A 17,504-nucleotide genomic window follows, 5' to 3' on the forward strand; every position below is an offset into this window, starting at 1 on the left:
GTACTAGCTTTGAATGTTAAATGGTCTATATCGCAACTATGTTCACCTTTAGTTAACATCACTGTCGCAGATGACATCATAAATGTTCAGTTTGCTGTAGTCACCACCCTCTCTCCTTTTCTCCGTATTAATTATCTCTCGATTGTTTGTTTTACTTTCAAAAGCATTAGAGTTAGACTTGCCTACTCTCCAGAACATTCGAATTGACTCTTGATTTCATGTGAGACTCGAGTATATCAGTTGTTCTGTGTAGTGTGTTCTAGACTGTTTTTCTAGAACATTCGATTTGACTCTTGATTTCATGTGAGACTCGAGTATATCAGTTGTTCTGTGTAGTGTGTTTTAGACTGTTTTTCTTCTCGCCATTTTTCATTTCATTTGTTTGTTTTTACTAGTGATTTTTTTTATTGGCCCCTCCCTTGGTTTCTTCTTACTTTTATTGTCAATCAAAGTTTAAAATGAACATACTACGCCAACATTTTGCAAGTTTCAATTAAGGGCAAACAAGATATTCTGATATATTATCAAAGAACTGACCATTAACCTTTCTTCAAGAGCATTGATCTCCCCTTTTTTGATAAACACCCATGGAAAAGATGAAAAGTTGGTGCTGAAGATTGTTTAAGAGTAATATACCTTCATGATGTAACAGTCTCCGGGACAAGTTTGCAATTCCGCTGAGTGCAAAAGTTGTCACCTTAATTCTTGGAGTTAGTGTCAAAATGAAGATGATAACTTGGTTGGTATTGGTTCCCTGATATTTGTTCTAAATTTTTGTGGCTCTAGCACCACTGTTGAAGAAGTTATGCGCCTTTTTCAACAATTTCCTCAGAGGAAAAGTAGTTTTCCTCGAGGGAATTCAAATTTCTCTAAATGGAAAAAGATTTTTCCTCAAGGGAAATTGTTTCTTCCTCAAGGGAAAAAGATTTCCTTTAGGAAATTTTCTGGTTAAATATTTCCTTTGAGGAAATCTATTTCCTCTGATGAAATTTGCGGCTTCATATTTTCCTTTGAGGAAATACTTTTTCCTGTGAGGAAATTTTGTCAACTACAATTTCCTTTGAGGTAAATTTTGACAAACATTTTTCCTTGAGGGAAAATTCAAGACATTAATTTTCTTCTAAGGAAAACATTATTCTCCAAATTTCCTCTATGGAAATTCTGTACATCAAATTTCCCCTAAGGAAATGTTTTCCCCTATTTTTTCTCTAGTGAAATTTCATAACAGTACAAACAGTATGAACATAATTTTTCCTAGACTGAATAATTGATACAAAAGATAATTAAAACTTTAATAAAACTTTCACTGATGAGTAAAATGACATACAAAAACAATAGTATGGCTGTTTAAGACAATACAATAATAAGCAAAACGCTATGAATATCATACCATTTGTGATGTTATTAATACTTTGCTCATATTTGCAGATTAAATAAAATAAACACTTTTCATGTTAATTTAACTTTTCTTCTGTTTCAGCTGCTGTGTACAATTATTCAATCCCCTACATAACAGTTCAGTGCATAAATAATTCCATCCACCAGAAATCTTCCTTCAATTGGTAGAGAATACATTTTTGCAATTTGTTCTTCAAACATCTTCCTCTGTATATTTGATATGACGGAGCGATGTACATGAATGGATAAAGCAGGTGTTTACTTCGACAATAAAATACTATTTTTTTCTACATTTCTCCCTAATCATTCAGTGAATATGTAGGTTGTTGCATTTACACAATTGTGTTCTTGTGCATCTATGATAGTACTCCATTTTGTTTATAGCTTTGAATGTTTTACGGTCTATATCGCAACTATGTTCACCTTTAATTAATATCCCTGTCGCAGATGACATCATAAATGTTCAGTTTGCTGTAGTCACCACCCTCTCTCCTTTTCTCCGTATGAATTATGTCTCGATTGTTTGTTTTACTTTCAAAAGCATTAAAGTTAGACTTGCCTACTCTCTAGAACATTCGAATTGACTCTTGATTTCATGTGAGACTCGAGTATATCAGTTGTTCTGTGTAGTGTATTCTAGACTGTTTTTCTTCTCGCCATTTTCATTTCATTTGTTTGTTTTTGCTAGTGATTTTTTTATTGGCCCCTCCCTTGGTTTCTTCTTACTTTTATTGTCAATCAAAGTTTAAAATGAACATACTACGCCAACATTTTGCAAGTTTCAATCAAGGGCATACAAGATATTCTTAAATGCATTATCAAGGAACTGACCATTAACCTTTCTACAAGAGCATTGATCTCCCCTTATTTGATAAACACCCATGGAAAAGATGAATAGTTGGTGCTGAAGATTGTTTAAGAAGAATGTACCTTCATGATGTACTCTTTTAAGATATGAAATGACAAAATGATTCCGAATATAAATTATTGATTTTTGTTGTTTTTTCAAAGTTTTAGTCCAGTCCAATCCAAGAAAAGGGGCTGCCATCAAATATACAAATGTCTCTGGAATGTAGAAATGCAAAAGAAAGTCATAATGATTTGACATCCTTTACAGATTTTAGACGCTTATTTTTTGACAATTAGCCAAACACACATGCCCAGATAGATTTAGCAAGAGCAGGGATCTTCAACACAGGCAAATAGTACATTATAGTTCTCTTTGAATAAAAAAAAAAACATGACACATTAAAAAGAAAAACGTTACAACAATAAGTGGTGGTAGTGAATAATTTAAATCCTTGAACATTATAAAATGAAACTTTTTTTTTCATATAAAGGAATAGGAAACGCAATGAAAATATTGATGCAGCCCAATAATTGAAATATGTTGAATGAGCTAATTAATGATCGACTTTGGTGAAATCAACTAATTATATTCAAATTGCCCAAGACCGTCTCTGTGTTATATTTGTGGCGTTCTCAGATCTTTTGCGGACATTTTAAACGGTTATTCGGGTATTATTATTTCTCCATTTAGCACTCACCATTAAGGCATAAGAGTTCAGATTGATCGACGTAGAGTGGAATTTTATTGAATTCCTAATTTTCCAAAGAGTCCATTTAGAATATATGATAATTATGTTTAAAAAATTATCATATTTTAGTATTCCCGTGTTTTTGCCTAACAGAATGTCCTTTTCAACAAGAGGATTATTTATTCCTATGTTTGATCTGATAAGTATTTCTTGGAGATTTTTTAAAATTAACTGTGATGTACTACAACTGAAAAATAAGTGTTGCAGGGTTTCTATATTGTTGTCATTGTGACAAATGTGGCATTTTCCATTTGATATCTTCATTTTTTTTAATCTTTCTTCAGTATATAAAATATTGTGAATGGATCTCCATTGAAATTCTTTTACATTATTTTCAATTGTCAGCTGTTTTAATCCCGACCATATATTTTCCCAAAGTATATTGTTTCCAAATATTTCCTCCCACTTAATTTGACATTTTGGAGATACATCTTTATTTAAAGCCGTACGAATATATTTGAGTTTTAACTTTGATGGTTTGATTGTTTGGTTGCTTAAGTTAATGATCTCAAGGTCATTTGATATCTTTAATTTCCTTTCATAATACAAACTCTGGTTTCCGCAAGATTTCAAAATTTGCACGAAATCTTTAGGAATTGCCTGTTTAATTTTTGAAAATTCGGAAATACAATTTCTCCGATCAATCAGCTTCCTATAAATTTCATTACAGCTAATAAAATCTGTAGTTTCTGGATTCCAAATGTCCTCAATAGTTGTGATATCGCTTTTTAAAAAAGAAGAGTAAAACAATGATTTATTTTTGAATAGAATAGAAGAGTTTCCAAATATCCTCGTATTTAAAATATCACTTTTATTTGAAGGTGTATCAATATTTTGAATGAATCCTGACCACGTATTTATAATTTTCTGATAAACTTGTGGTAATTGGTTCATATCTAAACCATTTAAACTTGAACATTTACATACAAAAAAGGCATCATTATATTTTTCATCAAATTTCCGAAGCCAATACTTACCGATCGCATTCCAGCTTTCTAATGGCTCCTGCATTAAACGATATAAAAGTTTTATGTTTTTACTTTTTATAAACATATCTATACTTACCATACCCATCCCCCCTTTTACTTCATTCAAACAGCAGACATTTCTATCTACCTGATTCACTTTTCCGTCCCATATAAAGTTCCAAATTATATTATTTAGCTCTTTAGTATATTTATCCGGAATTCCTCGATTTTCGATCTCGTAAGAACAGAGAGAAAGTATCATATTTTTTACTATAAGTGTTTTACCTGTAAATGTAAGTTTCCTACTTTTCCACGTGTATACAATTTTTAACTTTATCTATTATTTTTCTCCAAATATCATCGTCATCTATTTCATAACCATGACACACCCCTAATGTTTCAACATTGCCTGTGATCCATTTTATTTTATCAAATTTAAATCGTTTTCTTTTAGAAGCCCCTAAAAGTAACCCTTTGTTTTGTCATAGTTTATTATAGAACCCGAAGCTTTTTCGTATAAGGACAAAATTTTAAAAGTATTTTCTACCGCTTTTTCATCTTTATTAAATACCTGGGTATCATCTGCAAACATACATAATTTAGTTTCTATAAAGTTCCCTCCCTCTCCTGGTAATTTTAATCCTTCTATTTCAATGTTACCCCTAATCGCACATGCCATGGGTTCAGCCTGTATGATATACAAGAGAGGCGCTATTGGACACCCTTGCCTAGCGGAGCGAGTAATCGAAAAGTATCTTGATACAAATCCATTGGTTTTAATACACGAAGTAGCATTGTATAATAGCATTTTTATCCATGCTCTAAATTTCCCGCCAAATTCAAATTTCTCCAGTACAATATCTATCCATTCCCATTCAACCCTATCGAACGCTTTTTGTTGATCCAAAAATAATATAATTCCTTCTTCATCTTCGTTGTCAATATATGCTATAATGTCCTGAATCATTCGGTTAGCCTCGCTTATATTTATACCTTTAACAAACCCTTTCTGATCGCTATGAATAATTTTAGGTAATACTAGCTTAAGTCTTTCAGCAAGAATCTTTGCAATAATTTTATAATCACAATTTAGTAGAGTTAGTGGTCTCCAATTTTTTATATTTTCCCTTTCTCCTCCTTTATGTAGTAAGGTTAAGACCCCCTTATGTTGAGAGTTACTCATTATAGTATCATTAAAGATTTCTTGTAGTAAACTAAAGAAATCGTCTTTTATTACGTCCCAATATAAAATATAAAATTCTGATATTATACCATCTTCGCCAGGTGATTTGATCTGTTTAAGTAATTTTAGTACCTTTTCTATTTCACAGATATTTATATCTCTATCTAACATTTATTTATCTTCCTTACTTACCTTATCTATTATAAACTGACAAAGTTTTTCGCCCGCTGTTTTGTCCCAGCCTTCCGTGGCAAAAAGTTTAGTATAAAATTTTACTTGTTCATTCAAGATAGAATCAATGTCACATTTATACTCACCGTTTTCTGTTTTTACACGTTGCCATAATTTGATCTGCCCATTTTCTTTTCTAAATTAAAAAAGTATTTGGTCGACTTCTTCCCATCTTCGGCCCATTTAGTCCGTGATCTAATTTTTGCGGAGACTGTTTTATTAGTATAATATTCCTTAATTTTATTTTCTATTTCTAAAATTTTTCCACATGATTTATTTGATTCGTTCAATTGAAGTTTCAATTTTTCAAGCTCTTTTTCTAAAGCAATGACATTTTTTTGTTTTGATAAACGGTTTAGTTTTTGACTAATTTCCATGGTCAAAAATTTAATCTTTGATTTTGTTACATCCCACCACTCTTGAATGCTATTGAATCGATTCTTACTTTTAACCCAATTTTCCCAAAACGTTTTAAATGCATTTGAAAATTCATCTGTCTTAATTGTATTTAGATTCATGATCCACATTCCCGGTCCTCTTTCAATATCATCTAATTTTATTTTTGAAGTAACTATGTCATGATCACTAAATGGAAATGTGGTTATACGCGTGTTTAAAATTTTGCAGCTAAGAGATTTCGTACAAAAAATATAATCTATTCGTGATTTTGAATTACCTCTTTGAAAACTATACCGTCTATTTGTTGGAAATTTAGATCGCCATATATCATTTTTGCTGTTAAAGGTCAAACTGACGTCTAGGTAATCAGACTCAAAATATGCTTTAACTGTTATAAGACAAATTTTATATGACAAAGATTTCCTACAAAGTTTACTTTCCATACCTTAATATGTATCTTACCTTAATTGATGTATCCTTATCTTGAATAAATGAATAGCGAGCAATATATGGGGAAGCAGAAGGCTTCGATAAAGAAGGTGTCAAAATATATTGCTCTGTTCCCGGAAAGAATTTTTAATAGCGGCCAATTGTTAGCTTACTTTGTCAAAAGTGCCAGTGTTAGATTTATTTTTAGCACTCGGCATCTTGAATCTGTCTGTTGTCATGATCTTTCAGATGATTTTTGTTTCGCCTCGAGGAAGTAGAAAATTCGAGACTAAGGCTTGCTAATTCTGGCGGCGTTGTCACAGCAATGAATAAGTTTGTAATTAGTCAAGTTTTAGGGGAACTACTAGTGGTACGTCACTGATATTTTGTATGCAGTTGTATTAGCATCGGTACATCTCATTTCAATGACAATTATTTGACCCGACCCCTCAGTCATGGTCTTTTGACTTTGAAACTAGTTTACATGTATTAGTTTGTGAAGAGGTCAGTTTAAGGGAAACCGCTAGAAGTAGGTCAATGATTCTTTGTGTGCAGATGATTTAGCGTTGGTACACCTCATTTTCATTGAGATAGTATGCCCATTCCCCTCAGTCTAAGTCTATATACTTTGAATGCTTTGTTATTATTGTTAAATTTGTGATTAGGTCAGTTAAGATGAACTCCTAATGTTGAGTCAATGATATTTGATATGCAGTTGTATTAGCATTGTCAATTCTCATTTCCTAGGAGACAAAAAAAAAATAAAAGTAAAATGAAAACAATTGTCCAATATCATGAAGATCATAATAGATAGGAGATGATGCCCTTGAATGAAGATATTTGACAAATTTGAACAAATAAGTCAAAATTCAGAAAACTCTAATAGATATCTAGATAAAAGGTATTATCAACAAATAAAACAACAGAAGATCTACAAAACGGTCAGATAAATCTTAGTAAATTACTGTTTTAATGCTTCGCCTACAATAGTATAGGTGAGTTTTGTTTATCGGTCTGTCCGCTATCAAGATAAAGTTTTAGTTTAGGGTAGTTTGCGGTCACATTATCTTGCAACTTAGTACACATTTAAAAAAAAACAAGATGTGGAAAATTTGCTAATGGGATGACTATCCAACCGCCCAAATGGCATGGATGTTAGAATCTTAAGGTTTTAACGTACTGATTGATTGATTGATTGATTGACTATTGTCCTATTTAGTTGCGGTAATTTTTGTGTGGAGGAAGCCGGAGTACCCGGAGTAAACCACCCAACTTCGGTTGGAAAACTGACAATCCTAGGCAATTAAGATTGGAGTGGAACACACTTGCCACGTGCTGGACTCACAGCCTCAGTGTTGACAGGCTATTGATATACTAGTTCGACTAGTTAGACCATTCGGCCACCAAGGCCCCTTCAACGTACTGCCTTAAACAATGAGCAAAACCCATACCATATAGCAAGGTATTAAAAGCCCTTATATATGTTATTATGAAGTGAATGTATAATATATTTAACAAATTAAGGTTTTGATTTCACGATTCACTGAACATAGAAATGTGATCGGTTAAAATTTTCGTTAAAGGTAGGTTAAAGTTTTAGAGAGGTAATATATCCTAGCAAGATATTATGTCTTATGCACACATTTTCTTATAAATCATTATTCATATTTTTTCAGAGATCTCTGACTTTCTAACTGCTGAACCAGCGCAAACAAAAATTGCCTTGGATGGGTTCTGAGTAATATTTTGTCTAGATTTTACGTTTTGGATTCAACTTCTGTCTTTCAATTAACATGTCTGCCACAACTCAGAATAGAACATACGAGTCCAATGCAAATAGTTGTATATTATCTTGAAAACTAGTTAGTGAAAAACTGACAAGACAAGAAAGGCTCAGTATGCCAGAGTTGTCTTGATTGATTTGTTTTATATTTTTTTTTTATCCCATTTTTTCGAACCCTAGCAATGAAGAAGAGAAAAGGTCAATTAGTAAATTATTACCCTTGAATTTAATTTTTAAAATATATACAATTAATTGAAAATGAATAATTTCTTTCCTGCAAAAAAAAACCCCATATTATTACCAATACTCGTGAAAACAATTATCCGTATGGCTTAATTGTGACAAGTAAGGGATCCAGGTTCCTAATAGCCTCTTGTTACTTGTCTTATTCGTTTGTCATGGCCTCATCAGTGATTTTGTTACTACAATCAATACACACACTTAGTACAAATTTGCAACCAACATAGTCTACTTCTTAACTGGTTTGAAGTTTGACGATCAGGATCATGATTACATATTCCAGATCATAGTCAAAAGTTTAAGAACAAACCTATCCAATCCAAATATACAAAGTTAGGTCTGGATAAAATGATGGATACAAAATCATACTTGGCATTATCACGATTATGAATAGAATATCTGCTTTGCAAAGATGTTATGATTGATATATGTACCATTGATGACTACACGTAAATGAAGTTGAGTGGAAGGGTTTAATTAAGTAATATTTGCTTACAGTACCTGTAAGTTACCAATACAAACGTTTTTCTTCAATGCTCTTTAACAGAAAGGCCATTTATATTAGGAATGTTCTTTGTTTTTGAAAAAGAAAAAGCGTGTAAGCACACAGTCTCAGTCATTGAAACATTTGACTAATTCAAAGTTTTGTCTGATTTGAAGCGACATGTTAAGGATCTTAGAACCAGTAGCAATAAGTTTTGTTTGAAATCATGTTTGTAATGTTCAGTGATTTGAAACTTTTAGTTAAAATCCATGAAAAGTTTAATTAATATATACAATGTAAGTTAGATAGATCTTCACACAAACTAAGCTATTTAATAGGATCATTTAATTTTTTCAAATATTTTATGAAAACTTTAATATATATGAATGTCATTCATGATAATTTTTTTTATCTCATACTGGTAAAATTGTACTTGACCTTTTTATTGATGTTCGCATGTTTTGTTTTTGTATTTGTTTTGTTTTTCATGGATTTCCGTTTATATCATATCATAAAGCATGATTATATGATTGAAGAAGAATCATCACTTTTTTAATCACATCATCGCCCGTAACATGGATTTTTTTTCGTAAACATTCAGTAAAGGACTGATTATCAATTCACTCTCATGATATTAAAAATGATCTGAAGTACTTGTCAATGTAACCTTTAGATTGATACAGGTGTTGAGGAATTATCATATTTTATGCAAATCCTGATAAAGCAGGGCATTTAAGGTTTTAAGTCTGAATGTTGATTTTTACATGTGGTGTGACCGAAATCTTATAGTTGAATGATAATGATTTAGGAGCTTGTGATGAACATTATGAAAGTATGTTATTGATTCAGTGTACGTGGCATATTTTCTCGAATAACTAACCTCTTTCAGGTATGCCCATTGAGGACATTAAGAAACTACGAACAAAAGTAACATAAACAAATATCTTCAGGATAAAAACATAAATAAGGCATAAACAGAACAGCCGAAATTAAGATGTTTAAGATGTCATTTAATAGAAAGAGAGTAAAGTGATGTCAATATAATATAAAACTTTGTAGTAAGACTTAATTAAATAATATCTGCGTTTCCGCTAACATGCTGAAAAAATTAGGGTTTGTACGTAGGCAAACGCTTTTTGTTTTAAGGTTTTGACTGGTTTAAACAGAGAAACGAAACAGTCTGACTTTAATAGGGCTTGTTTAAAAATGAAAAAAACCCATCATTTTTTAGGGTAAGCCCTAAAATTAGGGTAGGTAGGGTTAGCGCGAGTATTTTTTATTAGGCTTAAATGATGACCTTGAGATGTCAAGTTAAAAACTAATGTCAAATTGGGAATGTTTTGTACTAATGTTAAATGGTCACAGTTAGAGATATATAACCATTTTGTTACAATGCTTTTGCTAAACCTAACCAATCCTTAGCATGACATCTTGTTCAATGGACACATATATACTTGTTTACTATCTATGTATTTCCGAGGAAATAAAAAAAAACCATTTTTTATATTTTTACAACAAAAAGTTAAAGGCTACTATATGTATTAACCAGCACAATGACAAGTACTGATTAAAGACAGTATGTAAAGATATCAATGATCATAGTAAACTCAGCATCATTTATTGAGATAGGACGAGTTGTTGTCGATTAAAAGTAAAGTTAAAAACTAATGTCAAATTGGGAATGTTTTGTACTAAAGTTAAGTGGTCATAGTTAGAGATATATAATTATGTTGTAACAATGATTTTGCTAAACCTAACCAATCCTTAGCATGACATCTTATTCAATGGACACATATATACTTGTTTATTATCTATGTATTTCTGAGGAAATAAAAAAAAAAACCAAAACATTTTAAGATTTTTACAATAAAAAGTTAAAGGCTACTATATGTATTAACCAGCACAATGACAAGTACTCATTAAAGACACTATGTAAAGATATCAATGAGCATAGCTATAGTGAACACAACAGCATTTATTGAGATAGGACAAGTTGCTGTCGATTAAAAACATGGATTTCATACGTAATGCTGATGTTTTTGTACATTTTTAATGATACAACCTTGCATCTGAAATCTGGTCTGCTTAATTTGATATAAAACAAACTTTATATTGCAGGTTATTTTCATATATAACTGTATATCAAACTTCTCAGTAGCAGACTCAGGTTTTTCAAAAAGGGAGGGGTCATTGGAAAAAACTCATCAAAGATGCCAGGCTTTGTGTATGCTAGACGCGCGTTTGGTCTACAAAGACTCACCAGTGATGCTCGAATCAAAAAAGTTAAAAGACAAAATAAAGTATGAAGTTGGAGAGCTTAGAGGAAATTTATAGAAATTTGATTCTGTATACACAAAAATGACTCTGAAAATGTGATAGACATAATGAAGATATAAATCTTTAAACCAGATAAAGCAAATACCTTGCATCCATATCCCTAACCAGCATCTGCAACTCTGGTGAGTAAGAAATTATTTACTATAACTTCCCCTCAATTCATCATACAAACAAATGGAGATACAGGTAAATGTCAGTGAGACAGCAGCCCAAAAACTCACGAAAACCAGTTATTTGAAAACTACTATAGGAGAAAGGTTTGATATTTGAATTTATCTAATTTTATCATTCATGTTAATTTTTTTTTATCTCATACTGATAAAATTGAACTTGACCTATTTATTGATGTTTGCATGTTTTTGTATTTGTATTTGTATTTGTTTTGTTTTTCATGGATTTGTTTCGTTTATATCATATCATGTAGCATGGATTTTTTTCGTAGACATTCAGTAAAGGACTGATTATCAAATCACTCTCATGATATCAAAAATGGTCTGATTACTTGTCAATGTAACTTTTAGATTGATACAGGTGTTGAGGAATTATCATATTTTATGCAAATCCTGATAAAGCAGGGCATTTAAGGTTTTTAGTCTGAATGTTGATTTTTACATGTGGTGTGACCGAAATCTTATAGTTGAATGATAATGATGAACATTATGAAAGTATGTTATTGATTCAGTGTACGTAACATATTCTCGAATAACTAACCTCTTTCATGTATTCCCATTGAAGACATCAAGAAACTACGAAAGAAAGTAACATCAATATCTTCTGGATACAACAACAAATAAGGCATAAACAGAACAGCCAAAATTAAGTTGTTTAAGAGTTCATTTAATAGAAAGAGAGTAAAGTGATGTCAATATAATATCAATATTTGTAGTAAGAACTAATCAAATAATATCTGCGTTTCCGCTAACATGTTGAAAAAAGTAGGTTTTGTACGTAGGCAAACGTGTTTTGTTTTGTTTAAAGTCTTTGACTGGTTTAAACAGGGGAATCAGTCTGACTTTAATAGGGCTTGTTAAAAAATGAAAAAAAAACATTTTTAGGGTAAGCCCTAAAATTAGGATAGGTAGGGGTAGCGCGAGTATTTTTTATTAGGCCTAAGTGATGACCTTGAGATGTAAAGGTAAAAACTAATGTCAAATTGGGAATGTTTTGTACAATATAAATCATCATAATAGATCTAAATCATGTGTATTACAACGGAATTTCATCAGAATACAAATTTTAGTACAAGTGTACTGAAAATTCTATACTTTTAAATGACTCATATATTTTGAATAGAGCATGTTTCAGTAAACACAATAATGATTTACATTTATTCATTTTGGGGAAAATTATTGACAATTCGCAGAACTTTTATATAGATATACACTATATAAATTTTTGATATTTTGAATTCGGAAAAAAAGCCAATGTATATTGAAATTAAAAAAAAATAACTGAAATGACAAAGTGAAAATTCGATATTGAAGATGGAGATTGGTACGCTCTCTGAGACAAACAAATATGTATGATCCTTGACATTCGATAAATATACTTTCCGTGAAAATAGAAGATGCACCAAGAAAATATGCAAACGTAGAATAAGAACTGATCGCAAATGTTACAGTTTTGCTTACGGGAACAAATGAGCACAATTGTCAAATATTCCAGGAAAAAACAATTAATTTTATTTAAGACTTTGCTTTTGCATGCTAATGTATGCGATTTAATTATATGTTTTTTTAAATGATAAATGTTAACAACATTTTCGTAAAGTGCAAGGTAAATTCAGGATTAAACGTAAAAATATGTACGTTAAATAAAATACGTAATACCTATTGTTCGTGCAAACGTATTACTTGTCAAAATTCAAATTCGCGCTATGTTAGTCGGCGGTCATTTCGAGACCAGAAATTTCTTAATTAATTTTTGAAACAAATTTGGACTTAAAAATTCATCATTCCTTTTTTCACCTCACTTTTATAACCCTTAAACAATCTGTTTATGTATTAACTGTTTGTGCGTTTTTCTTAAACAATAATGCATATGATTAAAATGACAAGAAATGTGTTATTTATAAAAAGACATGAAAATAGATGTAAAGAAAAGAAGAGTTTATTGACCAAAATGTAGCCTTATGATTTATTTATATATGCAGACAAAAGAAAATGTGGTCATAGCATGACATAAAAAAAATACAAGAAAAAGAACTAATTTGTTGATAAAATTTTAAGATGTATGTATTCATTACTATGAGTTTGTGCTACAATATATTTTATATTTCAATTTAAATAATTTGTTACTGTTTTATCTCTAAGTTGTGAGATCTCCTTCTTAAATATAAAAAAGAACAACATTTTCATTTTTATCCAAACATTTATTTATTTAAAACAAAGGGTTGTATACCCGAATCTACTATGATTATATATTTTTTGCATAACAATATACTAACTTTCATCATAAGCTTTGTCAGTCTTAAGCTCTTAAATATACCCCTCCCTCAATGGAAGAGGGTATACTGGTTTCCCTTTGCCTATCCGTCATTAACACATTTCTGTCACACTTTCTCACCAACTTCAAGTCATGGCTTCTATATTTATTACAGCAAGGTTTATCTGGGTATCCAACACTGTGTGGCGCGTTTTTAGATCCTCCTGTATTGTACTTTTCGTTTCCCAATAATATTTATCTTGACCCAGATATAATTGAAGCAACATATAGCTCTCAGAGTATCTGCTTTGTTCAAATTGAATACCAACACTATTTCTATTTCTAGGCACAAATGATAGTGATTTCTCATTCAGCTATATGAAGAAATGTTAATTCTTTTTATAATTCACAAGTTGAGTTTTAACAAACAGTTTCCAAACCGGTATCACCGAATAATATGGAACGCGAACTAAATCGCTTTGGATCATTTTCAGCCTGCCATCAAATGATCTTCTCTTTTACTAGACTTGTAACTGCTTGATTTTATTATGACGATCATAATTGCAAATGTTTTAAGTGTAGCATATTTTTTCCAGACTGGTGTTATTTAAATGATGACATTGTTGAAGTTCATAAAATAATTTCTCCCCATTGCAGTTTTATACGAAGTATAGACAACGTATCCAGGTCTGTAAGTGTTATGCTTTCTTCTGGTGTGATTCCTATTCCTACAAATGTATACAATTAAGGAGAACAACACAGAAATGAGGATACAATTACAAAGCAGAGACCTGGTACACCTGGCACAAGAGATTTGGTGGAATCTGGATATAGATCTGGGATACCAGTAAGTTTTTTTTTACTAGTTTATCATTTGAAATGAATCTGTAGCAATCTGAAGTATATATCTGGTTCAGTTCATTTTTAGCTTCCATAATTCAAAAGAATAAATGAGCTCCAATGCTTGTTATCACCTTTTTTGTATTTTGGTAGAAATTATAGTAGAAAGAGATAACTGTAAAAGCAAACAATTTCAACAAAATACGATCTACAAATTAGTCAACATGGCCAATTCATAGAGTTGTTGACTTTAAATGTAGATTTTAGAACATTTGAGAGTTTATCCTAATACTTAAAAACTATTATAGATGAACCAAAAACTTTGAACGGCAAAAATGATAAGACATACAAGTTCTACAATTGGGTCAGTATGAATGAAATCATTGCCCATAGAACACAATTTTTACTCATTTTTTTTCTTCATTTTTTCATCATGTTCACCCTTCAACTGTATCCTTTCTCCAAGAACAAACTAGTTCATTGCAGAATTACCAACAATTTGAACAGTTTACAGTTAGACGGGCTTCTTTTGATGGCCAAGGCTGGTCTAAAATACAGTTACCCGAAAAAATGGCTTCCGCAGGATTCTTTTATGCAGATATCGACGATCGTGTTGAATACTTCTTTCATTCCTTAGCATTAGCCAAATAGCAGTCAAATGGCAGCCAAATGATGTGCCATGGATAGAACATGCAAGGGAATCACCAAACTGTTGATATGTTAAGATGAAAATGGTAATCATCTATTATTCCCTTAATTATCAGATACCCCAAAGGATCACTTTTTTTTAGCATCTATTGTCATTACCCCCGTTTAATCGTTCCCAACTCTGAAATGTAACGGGAAGCTCACTTTTAGCGGTTGTTTGTGGCCTCAGTAATATGCTAATTAATCTGAGAAATAACACCAGCCATTACTTTAATTGATAGGATATAAGTTTTAAAGAGCCAACTGTGATACTATATATTGTTACTTTAAGAAATGTGTTACACACACACACACATATATAAATATATATCCAACGCAATCATAGGTTTGAACGTTGTTTTCAATTTAGACTTGTTTATATATATATATATATATTCAGTAAATATTAAGTAAAGAAAGACAACTTTAATTTTTTAAAAGTCATTCAAGAGAGGATGATTTTAAATAGAACTCCATTACAGGAAATGATCTCACTCAGATGAATATTACTTTACTTACTACAAGATGTCGTTAATTGAAATTGGATACCCGGCTTTTATCATGCTTTTCAATAACATATGGTCAAATCGCTGAAAGACCCCCTCCTAAATTATTGAAAACTATTATTCTTCATTGACAATTATATGTTGGTGTAAAGTAGATACACACCTTCGGGCTAACGCATGTATCTAATACATAAAGCTGTTCCATTCCATAGGGAACACACTTCTGACATAAACCATATAATTTTGCATAGTTCATGAAGATAGTTTTATTCATTTCAAAATTAATCTCATTTATATATTAGTTTATTCAATTATATTTCAGCCACTTTTTCATGAGCAGCCATCACCAGAACCTAAAATACTTGGTAAGATTGTATTATACTCACTATTTACAGTTTGAAGTAAATTTATGTAAATAAACTCATCATAGATACCAAGTTTAAAAGTTTGTACGCCAGACGAGCGTTTCGTCTACAAAGACTCATCACTGACGCTCGAATCAAAAAAGTAAAAATGGTCAAATAAATTACGAAGTTGAAGAGTATTGAGAACCCAAAATTCCAAAAGCTTTGCCAAATACAGCTAAAGTTATCTATTCCTGGGGTAAAAAATCCTTATTATTCCGAAAAAAATTTATGTTTTATATAATGATTATGACCATATATATGAAAATTCATGTCAACACAGAATTGCTGACTACTGGGCTGGTGATACCCTCGGGGAGGAAACCTCTACCAGCAGTGGCATCGACCCAGTGGTAGAAAATAAATTCATTATAGATACCAGGACTAAAATTGTGTACTCCGGACGCGCGTTTCTCTACAAAAGACTCATCAGTGACGCTCAAATAAGAAGAAAAAAATGATATAAAGGCCAAATAAAGTACGAACTTGAAGAGCATTGAGGACTCAAAATCCCGAAAAGTTTTACCAAATACAGCTAAGGTTATTTCTTCCCAGGGTTAACCGTTAATTTATAATTATGACCATATCAATGAATTCATGTCAACACAGATGTGCTGACTACTGGTTTAAGTAAACCCAAGTTAATAGTGTGTGACATGTGAATAATCACCTTACTTCTGATGGTTCCAGATGCACAAATTTATATCAACCAATACAAAAAATTAAAATCCAAAATTATGAAAAGCAACAAAGCAAAAATAGGGCACAAATAAAGGACACAAAAATACAAGAACTTGCTACGCATGCTCATTTTGTTTTGCAGCTTTACTGTGCGAAAATTGTTTTCACTTTTATACACAATTAGAACCTGCATATTCATTTTCATCCCGTCTTATATAAGGTTATCTATTTTCAGCACTTACCAATGCAGGTTATTGTTTTTTTTTAAATCCTCACCACTCCCCCCTCCCCCGAAAATCAAATAGTAATCCACCAAGGTATTTTATTCTGAAAATTTTAATTTACATGATATATTATAATATAGATAGGTAAAATGAGTTTGTTTTGCAATATAAGGCTTTCGACAATTAGATATGCATTTTAAGCTTTACTTTGCGAAAATTTATTTTCACTTTTGTTCACAAATTCTTGTTCCTGCATATTAGTTTTCATTCCGTCTGATGTAAGGTTATTTATTTTCAGGACTTATCAAATCGAATAGTCATCCACCTAAGTATTCTATTCAGTTACTTCACATGATATATTTTAATATAAATAGGTCAAACGAGTTGGTTTTGCAATATAAGGCTTCCGACAAGAAGATCTGTATTTGAAACTAAGTCACTGTTGTATGAAGGTAGTTTATCATGCACTAAATATGTATTTGCTTATATTATAAGGGTGTTTGTTTTAAAAAAAAAAGTTTTGCATATTTAATAACGATAGATTTACCCTATTTATATTTCTGGCCGATGCAGATAACTTAATGGCTGACATGAACTTCTCATGCAATTTGGTGGGAGAGCCATATCAGCTGTAAAGTGTAAAATCCTTATTGACTCTCTTCTGGTTTGAAGAGTCCTGCACAATGTG

Source organism: Mytilus californianus, unplaced genomic scaffold (genome assembly GCF_021869535.1).
Source record: "Mytilus californianus isolate M0D057914Y unplaced genomic scaffold, xbMytCali1.0.p SCAF_3, whole genome shotgun sequence".
NCBI lineage: Eukaryota > Metazoa > Mollusca > Bivalvia > Mytilida > Mytilidae > Mytilus > Mytilus californianus.